This window comes from Schistocerca serialis, chromosome 4 (genome assembly GCF_023864345.2).
Source record: "Schistocerca serialis cubense isolate TAMUIC-IGC-003099 chromosome 4, iqSchSeri2.2, whole genome shotgun sequence".
NCBI classification, from domain to species: domain Eukaryota; kingdom Metazoa; phylum Arthropoda; class Insecta; order Orthoptera; family Acrididae; genus Schistocerca; species Schistocerca serialis.
Genome location: NC_064641.1, coordinates 164,457,774 through 164,473,398, shown reverse-complemented (window position 1 = coordinate 164,473,398; position 15,625 = coordinate 164,457,774).

Below are 15,625 nucleotides of genomic sequence, written 5' to 3'. Positions count from 1 at the left end.
TTTTCTTATTTTTTAAAATTTTATATACTCTTGTTTATTATGACCTAATGGTATAAATATTTTACCTGCTGTTCTAAGCAAACTTTTGTATGTGGCTTTACTGTTTGTCGCGCTTGTCTTTATGACTGTATATGAATATCTGCCGCCTACACGCGCCCTCCGCTTTGGTCTGCATATACAAGCCGTATACTTCTTGTACGTTTCTAAGCCTAGTACTGTGCGATCAGCAGAGAGCATGAGCAACTGCACCTCCTATGTATTTCCCGTGTGCAGCGACTATGTAGGGCTGATCCCGTTTTGATGGATGCGGACGGCGCTGCATATCTGACAAGGTAATGTAATCTGCTGCCCGTCTATACAGATGTATAGATATATACACTTGTTCAGAGATTGAGCCGGTTATTGGCTTTTGAATACTTCTGGACGGTTCTCGAGGTAATGGTGTTATAGGATCCCGCGCAAGACCGTTAAGGAAAAAAAAATGACAAGGGCAACTAACCGCTGGGTGTCTTGGGCTTTTAAAAATTTTATTGGCCATTTTCCGATACATTTTACTCTTTCGTATAGAACACTGCACGATGCTATTTTGGGGAGGGGGAGGGGGGAGGGGCAGGGCATTGTACGTTTGGCATTCTATGTGCATAACACCATATTTCACCGGTAAGTGGTTTTACGTTTTCTTTGAGGACAAATTTTGTTAGCCGTTGTTATGCCATTTATATGAAAGGTAGTATTTATTTTCTTAGGCGTAAATAAAGATGCCTTGTTTAAGGCCAAACATGCCATTAGAAGATAAACAAAATTTAAAAAATCCGGTTTTGGAATCAAGAGTGTTTGTTCTTTAATAGTGTTAGCACTGGCTGCTATATCTCCCCGCCATGGATTGGACAAAGTTCTATTTTTATTATCCTTTTGTTCATCTCTGTTGTTGCTTTGCGTATTTTGTAAGCAAAATTGTCTTCATTTCTGGGGCGCAACAGCTCGTTTAGTGCATGGAGGGGGAGAGGGGGGGAGGGAGGGGGTGTGAAGTAGCTATATAATGTGCATTCAAAAAGGAACGAGCTGCAGGTTGTAAAACGAAAACCGATGAAACTACCGTAGTGCCATTACCCTCGGAAGAAGGTGTGGTATCTAGAGGAGCGCTGAGGCTCCAAACTTGTCTCTAGAGGGACACCGTTGCACAGGTATGTAACGAAAGTGTGAGCAGTCCATGCATCGACCGCCCACTGCCCTCAGTAGTGCTGAAAACTTAGAAATAGAGACTTCAAATGACGAGTAAAGGCGCGTAGCCGGTTCCCTGATACTGGAAGCTGTGTAGGGCGTCGGAAATTTATCAAACAGTGGCACAAGTGTACGAACACCGTATCTCCGTTGATGGGCGCAGGCGTGGCTAAAGCGGTTATAGGGAACAGAGATGTCGTTGGCCGATGAAGCGCCATCTGGAACGCCACATTGCATTATTGAAACCATTGTCCAGCAAATGGATGCCGTCGTTATTGAAGACAGATAAGTTGCGGTGGCAGCCATTGCCCGCAGGTCGGACTGCGCGTCAGGAATGCAAAGGGCACGCGGCGATCTCCGTACACTTGTGCTTTTCTTCGGTGAATTTTCGCTTTCCGCACCCCTTCCTCTGTACGGAAAAGCACTACCCTTTCCTATTATTTTGAAGCCTCAATTTCTCTGTTTTCAACACTGATAACTGCAGCTGACGATCGATGTATGCTCGTGCACGTTCTGTCGTCACGTGGGTGTGCGCCCGTGTCCTTATAGAGGCGAGTTTGGGCCCTCAGCACTCTTTAGGGACCACATCACGTTCCGTATCAATGGCATTACGATCCCTCCACCGGTTTCCATTTTAAATATCCCAGTTCGTTTCTTTTTGAATGCTGACTTGGAGCACGACCTACAGAGGATTGAGCAGTGATCCAGTCTCTGGCAGTTGACCTAGATCGTCAATAAGTGTATCATATTGCGCATACATGCTTTTGCGACGGCTCCCAAACCCAATGTCCTCGGCGGTACTTTTGGGACAGCCAGCACAAATTGTATAAAGCGTGAGCATTGACCAGGATGTAGGTATGTCTGTTGGCCGAAAAATAATTAATGACAAGAATTGCGCCAGCTAGAATGAAGAGATAACTTACCTTTATTTCTGACGAAACGTGCACCAGCAATAAAAGTCCAAGTAATATCCTAGAGTAATGCGTGTACTGAGGCTAGAGTAATACAATAGCAAATTTCACACTGCAATGGCTCCGCTATAAACCCCACGAAAGGCCAGCAATAGACAATCGGCAATAGACTGTCCGTCTCGGGGCCAGCGCTCCTCCTTATATCCAAAAGGCAGAGGGCGCTGCGGACCCGAGCTCAGCCATGGCGCGGCCTCTTCCGTCGGCGGTAACGCCCAGATTCGTCGACGGCCGCGACAGCGATGTCACGGTCAGGGCGCGCGTGCACTAGTTGGTTGGTTGGTTGGGTCCGTGGATGCAACACATAGAAAAATAAATTCACATACTGTATAACCTTAGTAAAAATGACAAGGAGCAGGAAACAATATCTGCCGTAAAATATCGAGGGTTAACTATCCAGAGTGATCTTAAGCTGAATGATCATACATAACAAATAGCAAATGCCAGACTAAGATTCATAGGATGGATCTTAAGGAGGATGTGGAGACCCTCCACGCCCACACCGGCATGATGGTCAGTATAAAAGGTCTACTGCCATCTTTCCAAATGGTTAGTTTTCACTAGAGTGAGGTCTCGCACGATGTGGGTACTGTGATGTTTGTGTTCGTGTGGTTAATGTTAACCATTAAATCGCTCTCATCTGGAGATAGATTGGGTATAAACTTGAACAAAGGGTAGCGGTTTCAAGAGCAGAGGAAAAAAAGTGCCAAGGCAACAGCCAAGGGAAAAAAACCTCTGCGATAGTTGGGTCGGGTAGTACGAGCAGTAGCGGTTTTCTTGCTGCCTGCGACAGGTCGAGCAAGGGTAGGCTTTGTTAGTAGTGGGTATCATGTAGGTGGATACCTCTTACGTTGTGCGGTGCTGTTGCTCGACGGCTCCCCTGTATGCTGGTGTTTATCTCTCGGCCAGCGTCGGCATACCTGTAACAGTTAGGTTCATCGTCGTTTTCTGTCCGAAAGGTCATATCTCAGATTAACAGTGTAGGGTACTGTTGGCGATTTGTTTGTGCGTCACTGTGCAAGGTTGTCGGTTTCCCTGCTGTAGCCTGTTCAAATATGGCTCTGAGCACTATGGGACTTAACATCTGTGGTCATCAGTCCCATAGAACTTAGAATTACTTAAACCTAACTAACCTAAGGACATCACACACATCCATGCCCGAGGCAGGATTCGAACCTGCAACCGTAGCGGTCACGCGGTTCCAAACTGAAGCGCGTAGAACCGCACGGCCACACCGGCCGGCTGTAGCCTGTTGGTCGGCTTTAATAGCAGCTGAAATATCCAATCAACATTGCTGATATCCAAGGGCTTGCCGACGTTTGTCGCTTGTGGGTGTAAGTTAGCTTGCCATAGGTGGTTATGCCCTAGCTAGTAGTGTCTTTGGCCGCTTATGATTCCACCTATGGTTGTGATCATATAGTTTCCCAGAGTAAGGATGAAAGAATTGTTCGAGTGTCTCGAGTTCCTGTATAGTCGTGTGGCGTGTTTCTTGAGTTCTTTCTTGAGGGTATCAATGCAGTGGTCGTTGTGAAGATCCACGGTGCGTGCGTAGCGTGGAGCGGTGCTAATTGTGCGTATCATCTTGCTGTGTATGATCTACAGGCCGCAATGGTGTGTAGGGGCTGCGTCTCCCCAGACGTAAGGTGCGTATGTCATCAGAGGTCTACGCTTAAGGAAAAGTAACTGATCCACGAAAGGAGTGGCATACAAGGCCGTTTTCGACAGATTCTTGACTGTTGTTTGTCAATCTGGGACCCTGTCCTGGTAGGACTGATAGAACAGACAGGCAAGATCCACCGAAGAGCGTAGCGTTTTGTCAAGAGATCGTTCAGTCGGCGCGATAGCGTTACGGCGACGCTCAACAAACACCAGTGGCAGACGCTACAAGAGAGGTGTTGTGCAGCATAGAGAGGTTCACTACTGAAATTTCTACTGAGTACTTTCCGGTAAGAGTCCGCGAACACATTACTTACTCTCACACACATCTCACAGAACGACCACGAGGAGAAAACGGGAGAAATTAGAGCTTACATAGAGCCTTATCGACAATCATTCTTCCCATTCGCTATTCGAGAATGGTACAGGGAAGTAGGAACCAATTACTGGTACCATAGGTACCTTCCGCTACACACAGTCTGATGGCTTGCGGAGTACTGATGTGGATGTAGACCAGTATTCTAGGATGGGTCGGATGAGTCTTTTTGTCAATAATCTCGTTTGTTGACAGACTCTTTTTTCCCAGTGTAGTTACGAACTGCTTCAACTACACTACTGGCCATTAAAATTGATACACCAAGAAGAAATGCAGATGATAAACGGGTATTCATTGGACAAATATATTATACTAGAACTGACATGTGATAACATTTTCACGCAATTTGGGTGCATAGATTCTGAGAAATTATTATCCAGAACAACCACCTCTGGCCGTAATAACGGCCTTGATACGCCAGGGCATAGAGTCAAACAGAGCTTGGATGGCGTGTACAGGTCAAGCTGCCCATGCAGCTTCAACACGATACCACAGTTCATCAAGAGTAGTGACTGGTGTATTGTGGCGTTGTGACATGCCAGTTGCTCGGCCACCGTTGACCAGACGTTTTCAATTGATGAGAGATCTGGAGAATGTGCTGGCCAGGGCAGCAGTCGAACATTTTCTGTATCCAGAAAGGCCCGTACAGGACCTGCAACATGCGGTCGTGCTTTATCCTGCTGAAATGTAGGGTTACGCAGGGATTGAATGAAGGGTAGAGCCAAGGGGCGTAACACATCTGAAATGTAACGTCCACTGTTCAAAGTGCCGTCAATGCGAACAAGAGCTGACCAAACTGTTTAACCAATGGCACCCCGTATCATCACGCCGGCTGATACGTCAGTATGGCGATGACGAATACACGCTTCCAAAGTGCGTTCACCGCGATGTCGCCAAACACGGATGCGATCATCGTGATGCTGTAAGCTGAACCTGGATTCATCCGAAAAAATGACGTTTTGCCATTCGTGCACCCATGTTCGTCGTTTAGTACACCATCGCAAGCACTCCTGTCTGTGATGCAGCGTCAAGGTTAACCGCACCCACGGTCTCCGAGCTGATAGTCCATGCTGCTGCAAACGTCGTCGAACTGTTCGTGCAGATGGTTGTTGTCTTGCGAACGTCCCCACCTGTTGACTCTGGGATCGAGACGTGGCTGCACGATCCGTTACAGCCATGCGGATAAGATGCCTGTCATCTCGACTGCTACTGATACGAGGCCGTTGGGATCCAGCACGGCGTTCCGTATTACCCTCCTGAACCCACCGATTCCATATTCTGCTAAAAGTCGTTGGATCTCGACCAACGCGAGCAGCAATGTCGCGATACAATAAACCGCAATCGTGATAGGCTACAATCCGACCTTTATCAAAGTCGGAAATGTAATGGCCAGTAGTGTATGACTGAGCCTTTGTGTTCATCCCATTTGATATCGCTACAAATGTGCGCTCTCATATAAGTATGAGCGGTCGGATTCCAATTTCAACTCTTTGATATTTTAGTTATAGAATACTACATCTTCCCATTTTTTGTAGCGAACTACTTTACGTTTATATACATTCAAACAAGATGAAAATCTTTGCACCACTTTGAAGTGTTTTCAAGACAAAAGTTAATATTTGTGCAGTTTCTTTACGCGTTACTTCTTTATAGTTACTATTAATTCTTTCTACAAGGGCATAAAAATACAAAATATACACGAAGGGTCCCAACAAATGCCCTGTGGCGTAGTTGAAGGTACTTCTAGAGGTGTTAACTGCTCTCAGATAATATGCTGAGCCCTCGTTACCAAAGAAATTGTCAATTCAATCATAAATTTCGCTTCTTATCCCGTAAGAACCCCATTTTCAATAGAAAGTGCAGCTGTGGTACTGACGCAAATTCTTTTCGGAAGACTAGAAGTACTGAGTCTGCCTGACAGCATTGATCTAGGATATCGAGACGTCACGTATGAGATCCCTAGGTAGTGTTCCGCAGGAGTGATGTTGGCGGAATGCGTAATGCTTCGCATGGACGCAATCACTCTGTTCGAGTTATGTCGTTACGTTTGAGCTCAGAAACTATATTACAAACTGACTTACCCAGTTCATGGTTAATGTTTTAGGTTCGCAGTTACAAGATGCCTAACCAAAGGCTCTCCGGTGTAACAAAAACATCATGCAATTGTTCATCGAATTTATAAATGCAGAAAACTGTCATAGAGTACTCATTAACGGGTACACTGATTAATCAAAACATAATGGCCTCCAGCTTGACAGATTGTATGTCGGTCTTTGAAATGAAATGCATCACTTATTCTGTATATCAGGGACCCGACAGTTTGTTGGTATGTTTGTAGAGGTATGTGGCATCAGATGTCTTCCCACGAGTCATGTAATTCGCGAAAATAGCGGGCCGCTGGTTTACGCATGCGGTGATGACGCCCGATAACAATCCAGATGGGTTCCATTAGATTTACATCAAGCGAATTTGGTCGCCGAGACAACAACGTGAGTTCACTATAATGCTTCTTAAACCACTATAGCACGGTTTTGGCTCCGAGACACGGAGAATTGTACTGCTGAAAGATGAAACCGCCTTAAGGAAGAAACCACGCATGAAGGGATATAGGTGGTTCGCAGCTATCACCGTATCTTCTATTTCTACCACAGGTCCATCCAAGTGCAGGAGAATATTTCCCACAGCATAACACTGGTCTCATTTGCTTCGTCCGTGGCGTACTGCAAGTTTAGAGACGCCGTTCACCTCGATGAAGGCGTTTGTCAAGACCACCATCAACCGAGTGTAGCAAAAAATGTGATTCACTCGAAGACCCGATATGTTTACATTGAACGACGGTCGAATTCCGGCGGTTCCGTGACCGCTGCCATCGTAACTGACCATTTCGTGGGGTAAGCATGTGAATGCGTAGGGGTGATCTGCTACGCACCTCCAAGTTCATCAATGCAGAGATGCTACAGATCACCATCTATCCTGCTTTATAGAGCAAACAAGCCTCCGACCCCACGTTTTGTGAAGAGTCATGGATGCCCAACCACTTAGCGCATAGTTGTTTCAGTGTCCTCCTACCTTTTTCCGTAGATGGTCACGACAGTAGCATGTCAACACTCGACCCGCTTCGCTGTTTCGAGATTCTCGCTAATAGGCTTTGCGAAATAATATCCTGCCCTTTGTCAAAGTTGCTTGCATCCCATATCTTTGCTAGAGTGATACAGCATCGTTGTCAAAATCAGAGGCAGCAAATCAGAAGCAACGAAAAAATCATGCCAAATTTAAAAGGACGCAAAATCCCCAAGATTTGCAAAGTTTTACAGACGTTAGAAATAAAGGGCGTACTACAATGCGAGATGCTTTTAATAATTTGCACAACGAAATTCTGTCTCGAAATTTGGCAGAAAACCCAAAGAGGTTCTGGTCATACATAAAGCACACCAGTGGCAAGACGCAATCAATACCTTCACTGCGCGATAACAACGGTGAAGTGATGACAGTGGCACTAAAGCAGAGTTATTAAACACGGTTTTCCGAAACTCCTTCACCAAAGAAGACGAAGTAAATATTCCTGAATTCCAATCAAGAACAACTGCCAAGATGAGAAACATAGAAGCAGATATCCTCGGTGTAACAAAGCAGCTTAAATCACTTAATAAAAGCAAGGCCTCCGGTCCAGACTGTATACCAGTCGCCACAGGAAGATACGTACCTAAAGATTGGAAAATTGCTCAAGTCACACCAATACCCAAAAATGGAGGTAGGAGTAATCCTCTGAATTACAGGCCTATATCACTAACGTCGATTTACAGTAGGGTTTTGGAACATATAATGTATTCAAAGAGTATGAAGTACCTCGAAGAAAACGATTCAGAAAATATCGTTCTTGTGAAACACAACTAGCTCTTTATACTCATGAAGTAATAAGTGCTATCGACAGGGAATATCAAATTCATTCCATATTTTTAGATTTCCAGAAGGCTTTCGACACCGTTCCTCACAAGCGTCTCCTAATCATACTGAGTGACTATGGAATATCACCTCAGTTGTGCGACTGGATTCATGATTTCCTGTCAGAAAAGAAAAGTCACAGTTCGTAGTAATAGACGGAAAGTCATCGAGTAAAACAGAAGTAATATCCGACGTTCCCCAAGGTAGTGTTATAGGCCCTCAACTGTTCCTGATTTATATTAACGTCATTCAAGACAATCTCAGTAGCCGTCTTAGAGTGTTTGCAGATGATGCTGTCATTTACTGTCTTGTAAAGTCATCAGATGACCAAAACGAATTGTAAAATGATTTAGATAAGATATCTGTATGGAGCGAAAAGTGGCAATTGATCCTGAATAAGGAAAAGTGTGAAGTTATTCACATGAGTACTAAAAGAAATCCGCTAAATTTCGTTTACGTGATAAGTCACACAAATATGAAGGCTGTAAATTCAGCTAAATACTTAGGGATTACAATTACAAATAACCTAAATTGGAACGATCACATGGATAATATTGTTAGTAGAGCAAACCAAAGACTGCGATTCACTGCCAGAACACCACCTCCTTCAAGAACGTCTGTACATCTTGCTTCAAATTTCCTGCTCCATTACTGCACTTTGCTGTCAAGCATGACAGCTACGTCATGTGGGCTGCATTAAATCTGGCGGACTTCCCCAGTGTGAAGAAATCCAATGAAAACATTCACTCCACACTTGGAGGCGAACACTCTTGGTCTAGGCATCCTTACGTGCTCACTGTGCGCTGAGAACTGCAAATTGTGAAGTAAAGCTAACAACGGTTATACTAGATACACTGTGAACACACCTGTCCAAAGCTTCAGCAGATTTTCGCTGTGGTTTTAATTTCACAACCGATAGGGCCTTTAAAAAATAGCATTTGTTCACTTTCTCTGTTCTCGCAGTAAAATTTCAACGTTAGGCGTGACGTATAAATTTATTACGTCTTGTAATAATATACCAGCAAATTTATATCATTTAGCAACACATAGGTCAGAAAGTAATACTTCATAAACTCTGAGATGCGTGAAACACTAACTTCTGCTTGAAATAGATTGCCAGTTACCTCGCATATTACTTCGACTGCATTCATGCAATGTTGCAGACTGAGAACACTTAGCTACTTCCTAGAACCTTTAAGTACAATTTCGAACCCTTTCTATGTTTGCTCTTGCTTTCAAACTTAACGTCAAGTACTTAACACACAAACTCTTTTGCAAAGTAATCAGACGTTTGAAGTCGTTTTATACGCGGAAGTTCGATATTTAAATGAATCGGGGGTCTACTGCAGTGTTCTGAGATCCTGCAACAGATATTAGAGTCATTTCTGCAACGCTTTTTGTAGACGGGTCTGACCTGTGCTATCTTCCAACTGCTGGGAAAACTTTTTTAATCCGTTGAATCTACTGTGTGTTATGGTCAAAAAGGGAGCCCATATCAGCAGCAACATCCTTATAGATTTGGCAGAGGTTCCATATGATCATGAAGCTATGTTCGATTTCAGTGCTCCTCCATGCTGCTGGAACTAACAGATTTATTTATTTATTTACATTCTTTAGACCTATAGATGATCACATGAAAGTAATTATGACCTGTGGCTGTTATTTTTATTGCTCTTCTAGAACTGTTTCATCAATTCGCTACGCTTAGCTGGACGTTCATCTGACCACTTTCTTGTAGGTACCTTGTGTTTATCTTCTGATGACATTTCCCAGCTGTAGACCTTATGTCTGGAGACGATTCAATCTTCGACGTCTGTCACTGTAATTTTGCCATTTTTTAGATCAATTTGGGCCTGTTTTATCCAAACTGTTGTCGTTTTCAGTTTCTGTAAGTATGTCAAAATATTCCTTGTCAGTCGGTTGTCATCTAGTCTCATGATGTGTCCGTTGAATTTCAGTCGTCGTTTGCGGGAAACGCGATCTATGTTGGAATATTTTTCTGTGACTGTGTGTAATTGCAGATGGTGCCCTTCGTCTGTGAGTTTTGGGCCAAGGATTTTTCGAGTGATTTTTCTTTCAGCTTTTTTGATATACCGACCACAATTTTATCACCTTTTCACGCTATTCTTAAATATTCTTTACCAATGAATAAATTTATGGTATATTATCACTTAGTTTCCATGATGAGAAACGATACATTTTGCTTACGCAGCACTCAGCATATATTCAAGTATGTAACCAATAATGGGTCGCGTTTATCTGGCGCGTTGATCGCTTGGTGGCGTTTAACCCAGGTCACTGACCGCTGACCCAGACTGAGGCGGCGAACACAGAGGCTGGTGGGCACACAGCGACCGCAGACAAAGCGCGCCTCACACAAAGGGGTCGGGCGGTGGTGTGGGGACTCGACGGCAGCCTTACCGTACTTGACCGACATATGAATGAGGGCTACGGAGCTTCGAATTGGAACACTTTTTTACAAGTTAACAAGTTAATGGAAGTCACACCTCTTTAAATAGGAGAACATATCAGTAGTGGCAGTAGCGAGGTTAATATTGGGTGTCTCATAAGCTGGTTCGCTTTTCGTTACTGTGGAGTCACAAAGAACGCTGGGGAACACACATCCCCTGAGCACAGCTACGACAGGGTGTTTACCGGCCTGTCTGCCTACACACCTCACACACAAGGTCCAGCACAACGTAACTAAGGCGAATTGGTTTTCTAAGCCAATTATTTATTTCCTGCAGTATACACCAGTACTGTCGACAATATATCACAATTTATCTAGAAGCTTGTAAATGCCAGTCTCCCAAAATGTGGCGGTTTTCAGGTTAATGATCTCTTCGACGTTGAATGTGCAGTCCTCCAAAGAGGTGAAACGTTTGTCATTCAGGGAATTCTGCAGGGAGCGGAATAGATGAAAGACGGAAGGAGCAGTGTCTGGTGAATACGGTTTTTGGGGTTACACGTCCCACTCAAAAGAATGCAGCTTTTGACTGGTCGACGTAAAGGTATATGGTTTGGCGTTGTCGTGGTGAAAGACGGCATCGTGCCCCAAATCCGGCCATTTCTCATCAATGGCTGCCTTAACACGATCCAACTTTGAATAATATTTCTCAGAAGTGAAAGTCTCATTGGGATAAAGTTGTTAATGCTGGACGTTTTTGCTACCTCGTCAGATGCGTAACAGAACCTTTCTCAGATGCAGCCCTTGTTTAGGGAATGATACTGTTGGCCGCCTAGTCTTACGCAACGATTTACTCTTCCGAACGTGTTATACACAATCCACCTCTCATCTCCAATTACCAGTTGCTCCATATAAGGAGCATTATGTCTCAATACTGAGTCACAGACGGGCCAACGCTGTATCAAATTCGCTTCACTCACTTCATGAGGAATCCATACATCGCGAATATTTAGGTAACCCAGCATCTTCAAGTTCTTTATTACAGTATGACGAGTGACATTGGGCTCCAATGCCAACACCCGCGCCGTCATTCGTGGATTGTTGACGTCCATAGCCGTTGACCGTCCAGATAGATGCTTGCCTGTTAGGGCTTGAAATCGACTAAACCACTTCTCAAATACTCGAGCCATTGCGGCATCCGTATCCAGCATAAATGTTCTGCCGGCATTATGAGGCGGTTTCCCCCTTACGATAGTGAAACAGCATAAGATCTCACAATGTTGTCTCTAGCTTTCCGTAGCTTGTAAACCAACCTCACCCTCTTCCATCCAAAGACAGGTACAGACACACACTGACATATCCAATGTCGCGTCAGGTTGTCGACCTCTATGTTATAGGGGCTGTTAAGCAACTGTATTACCCTGGGGTGACACAGCGTGTGTAGGGTTTGCGGGCTCTATAGATGGAACGCGCGCGCAATACGAACGAACTTGAGAGTGAACCGGCAAGTTTCGAATCACGTTGATTACTGAAGTCACGTACAGAGAACGTGTCACAGATTTTGAAAATAGGCACGATTCGCTGTATATCCAACTATATTGTTAACATATCACGTGTTTAAATCATCTTCGGACTTACTTCTTCGGGACAATCGTTTCAGACACTTAAAGACCAATGTGATGCTTTCAGTAAGACCAAAGGAGTGTAAATCTTGGGAAAGCTGGAACTTGAAGGCTACGTAAGATTCAATACACGAAAAATATCCTAATGATTAGCATAACATATTTTCATATGGCTTAAATATGAGAATACAGTTTTATATCTGCAATAAGAACATCTAACATAGTAACATGTAATCAAAAAGGCTTTTCATGGAGAATCTCCCTCCACACACTTCGCACGCATATCAACAGAGCGTAAAAAATAGCATCTGCAGAAGTGTTACGAACTGGTTGTAAAGCAGTTAGGATATCGACCAAGACAGGAAACCAGAGGTGCCTATCATACTTCCAAAATGATTTGATCTTTCCTGCTAACCTCTGTCTAGTCAATGCCCTTCTAAAAAGCGGTGTGTGAAATAGCATGACAGATGCACAGTAATAAGGGGTCTAAGGCCTCAATGAAGCTAGAGTCATTGCTCAAATTTCCCTAAACACTTAGGTGGCGCGATCGCTAGCTATATCACTCGAGCACCAGACGATTGCACTTGACTGGTGTCTGCAGTGCTTCCCAACCACGAAGCCTGCCAGGTTACAGTCACGACGTTCATATCTCCGAGGTATACAGTTATTACTGTATGACACGATAAAGACAAATTTGGCTAGAAAAACCACATTTTTTTCGCTCAACTCACCAGCAAAATATTCTGTGCCGCCACTACACTTGCAGCTGCACAATAATGGACGCATACTCAGTGGTGTCTCTATCAAAATTCCAGATCTCAAAAGAGTACGTCGTACCGCCGACGCAGGTAGGCCCACATTTCTCGTACTGCTCTATGAGCTTCCGTATTGTGCAAATAACGTCGAATCCAGTTATTAGGGTTCCTGTCCGTTCCTTTCACTTGTGGAACAAGAAAAGAATGACGGTTCAACTGCATCTATGGGTACTGTAATTAAGCTTATCTTGCATTTACTATCCATACGACAGCGACACGTAGGCGGTTTTACTTAATTTCTACATTCACCATTTAAATCTGGTTCTTGAAAGCGGAAAGTAGAGTTTGTTGGAACAATATTCGTCTGCCTTAGAATGTCTAACAGTTCAGTTTCTTCAGCAGGTGGGTTGCACGAGTGGTTTGTAAGAGCTATCTCCCCTGTAGAATGATTGCATTACTCTAGGCTCTACCGATGAATGGCAGTCCGCCACCTGATTTAGCAACGACTGCGCCTACGTGATCTTCGCATTTCTTACTCCACAAATTGCAACACGCAGGTATCAGTATGAGTTGATCGACTCCAGTTGTGCCTCGATGAAACTGTCATTTTTTCGATTTGCGAATGCCACAGTTCTAAGCTTTGGAACATTTAACACATTCACGCCAGCGTGTGCCACGCCCTGGTCTACCACTTATGCTTCTGGCAATACAACAACGTTTGATGTATTACGTACAAGCCAGGCGCTACGAATAGTTCTGAACACATTTGTTTTTTATACAGGTTTCTACTGCACTCCATCCTCAGGCCACAACTGGCCCATCGGGACCATCCGATCGCCGTGTCATCTTCAGCTGAGGATGCAGGCAGAAGGGGTCTGTGGTCAGCACACTGCTCTCTCGGTCGTTATGATGATTTTCTTTAAACGGGGCCGCAACAGTTCGGTCGAATAGCTCCTCAATTGGCATCACGGGGCTGAGTGTACCCCGAAAAATAGCAACAGCGCAGGGCGGCCCGGATGGTCACCCATCCGAGTGCTGGCCAGGCTCGACAGCGCTTAACTTCGGTGATCTCACGGGAACCGGTGTATCCATCTTTCTACCGCAATATTTATTTATTTACTCGTAATGACACAAGTTATGCGTCGAGTGCCTTTCTGCGTTCTGCCAGAATGAAGCGCACCTGAAAAATATAATTCTTGTTATGTTGTTATGGTCTTCAGTCCACAGGCTGGGCTGATGCAGCTTTCCATTCTGCTCTATCCTGTACGAGCTTCTTCATCTCTGAATAACTACTGCAACCTACATCGTTCTGAATCCAATTAGTGTGTTCATCCCTTGGTCTCCCTCTAGAATTTTTACCTCCATGCATCCCTCCAATACTAAACTGGTGATCCCTTGATGGCTCAGAACATGTCCTACCAGCCGATCCCTTCTTCTAGTCAAGTTGTGCTATATATTCCTCTTCTCTCCAATTCTATTCAGTACCTCCTTATTACTTACGTGATCTACCCATCTAATTTTCAACATTTTTCTGTAGCACCACATTTCGAAAGCTTCTATACTCTTCTTGTCTAAACTATTTATCGTCCATCTCTCACTTCCATAGATGGCTACACTCCATGCAAATACTTTCAGAAAAGACTTCCTGACACTTAAATCTATACTCGATGTCAGCAAATTTCTCTTCTTCAGAAATGTTTTCCTTGCTATTGCCAGTTTCCTCTTTGTATCTTCTCTACATCGACCATCATCAGTTATTTTGCTCCGCAAATACCAAACCTGATCTGCTACTTTAAGTGTCTCATTTCCTAAATTCCCGTATCATCACCTCATTTAATTCAACTACATTCCATTATCCTTATTTTGTTTTTGTTGATGTTCATCTTATATGCTCCTTTCAAGACACTGTCCATTCCGTTCCACTGCTCTCCAGGTCCTTTGCCGTCTCTGACAGAATTACAGTGTCATCGGCAAACCTCAAGAATTATATTTCTTCTCCATGGACTTTAATTCCTAGTCCGAATTTTTCTTTTGTTTCCTTCACTGCTTGCTCAGTATACAGACAACCCTGTCTCACTCGATTCCAAACCACTGCTTCCCTTTCGTGTCCCTCAATTCTTATAACGGCTATCTGGTTTCTGTACAAATTGTAAATAGTCACGCGGAGTGGCCACGCGGTTTGAGGCGTCACGTCACGGACTGCTTGGCCCCTCCCGCCGGAAGTTCGAGTCCTCCCTCGGGCATGTATGTGTGTGTGCTGTACTTAGCATAAGTTAGCTTCAGTAGAGTGTAAGTCTAGGGACCGATGACCTAAGCAGTTTGGTCCCTTAGTAATAAACACACTAATTTAAATTTTAAATAGCATTTCGCTCCCTGTATTTGAATCCCGTCACTTCAGAATTTGATAGAGAGTAGTCCAGTCAACATTGTCAAAAGCTCTGTCTACGTCTACAAACGCTAGAAACGCTATCTTCTATGGTAAGTCGTAGGGTCAGTATTGCCTCGCGTGTTCCAACTTTTCTACGGAATCCAAACTGATCTGCCCCGAGGTCGACTTCTATCAGTTTTTCTATTCGTCTGTACTGAATTCGTGTCAGTATTTTGCAGCTGTGACTAATTAAACTGATTATTCGAAAATTTTCACATCTCTCAACACCTGCTTCCTTTGGGATTGGAAT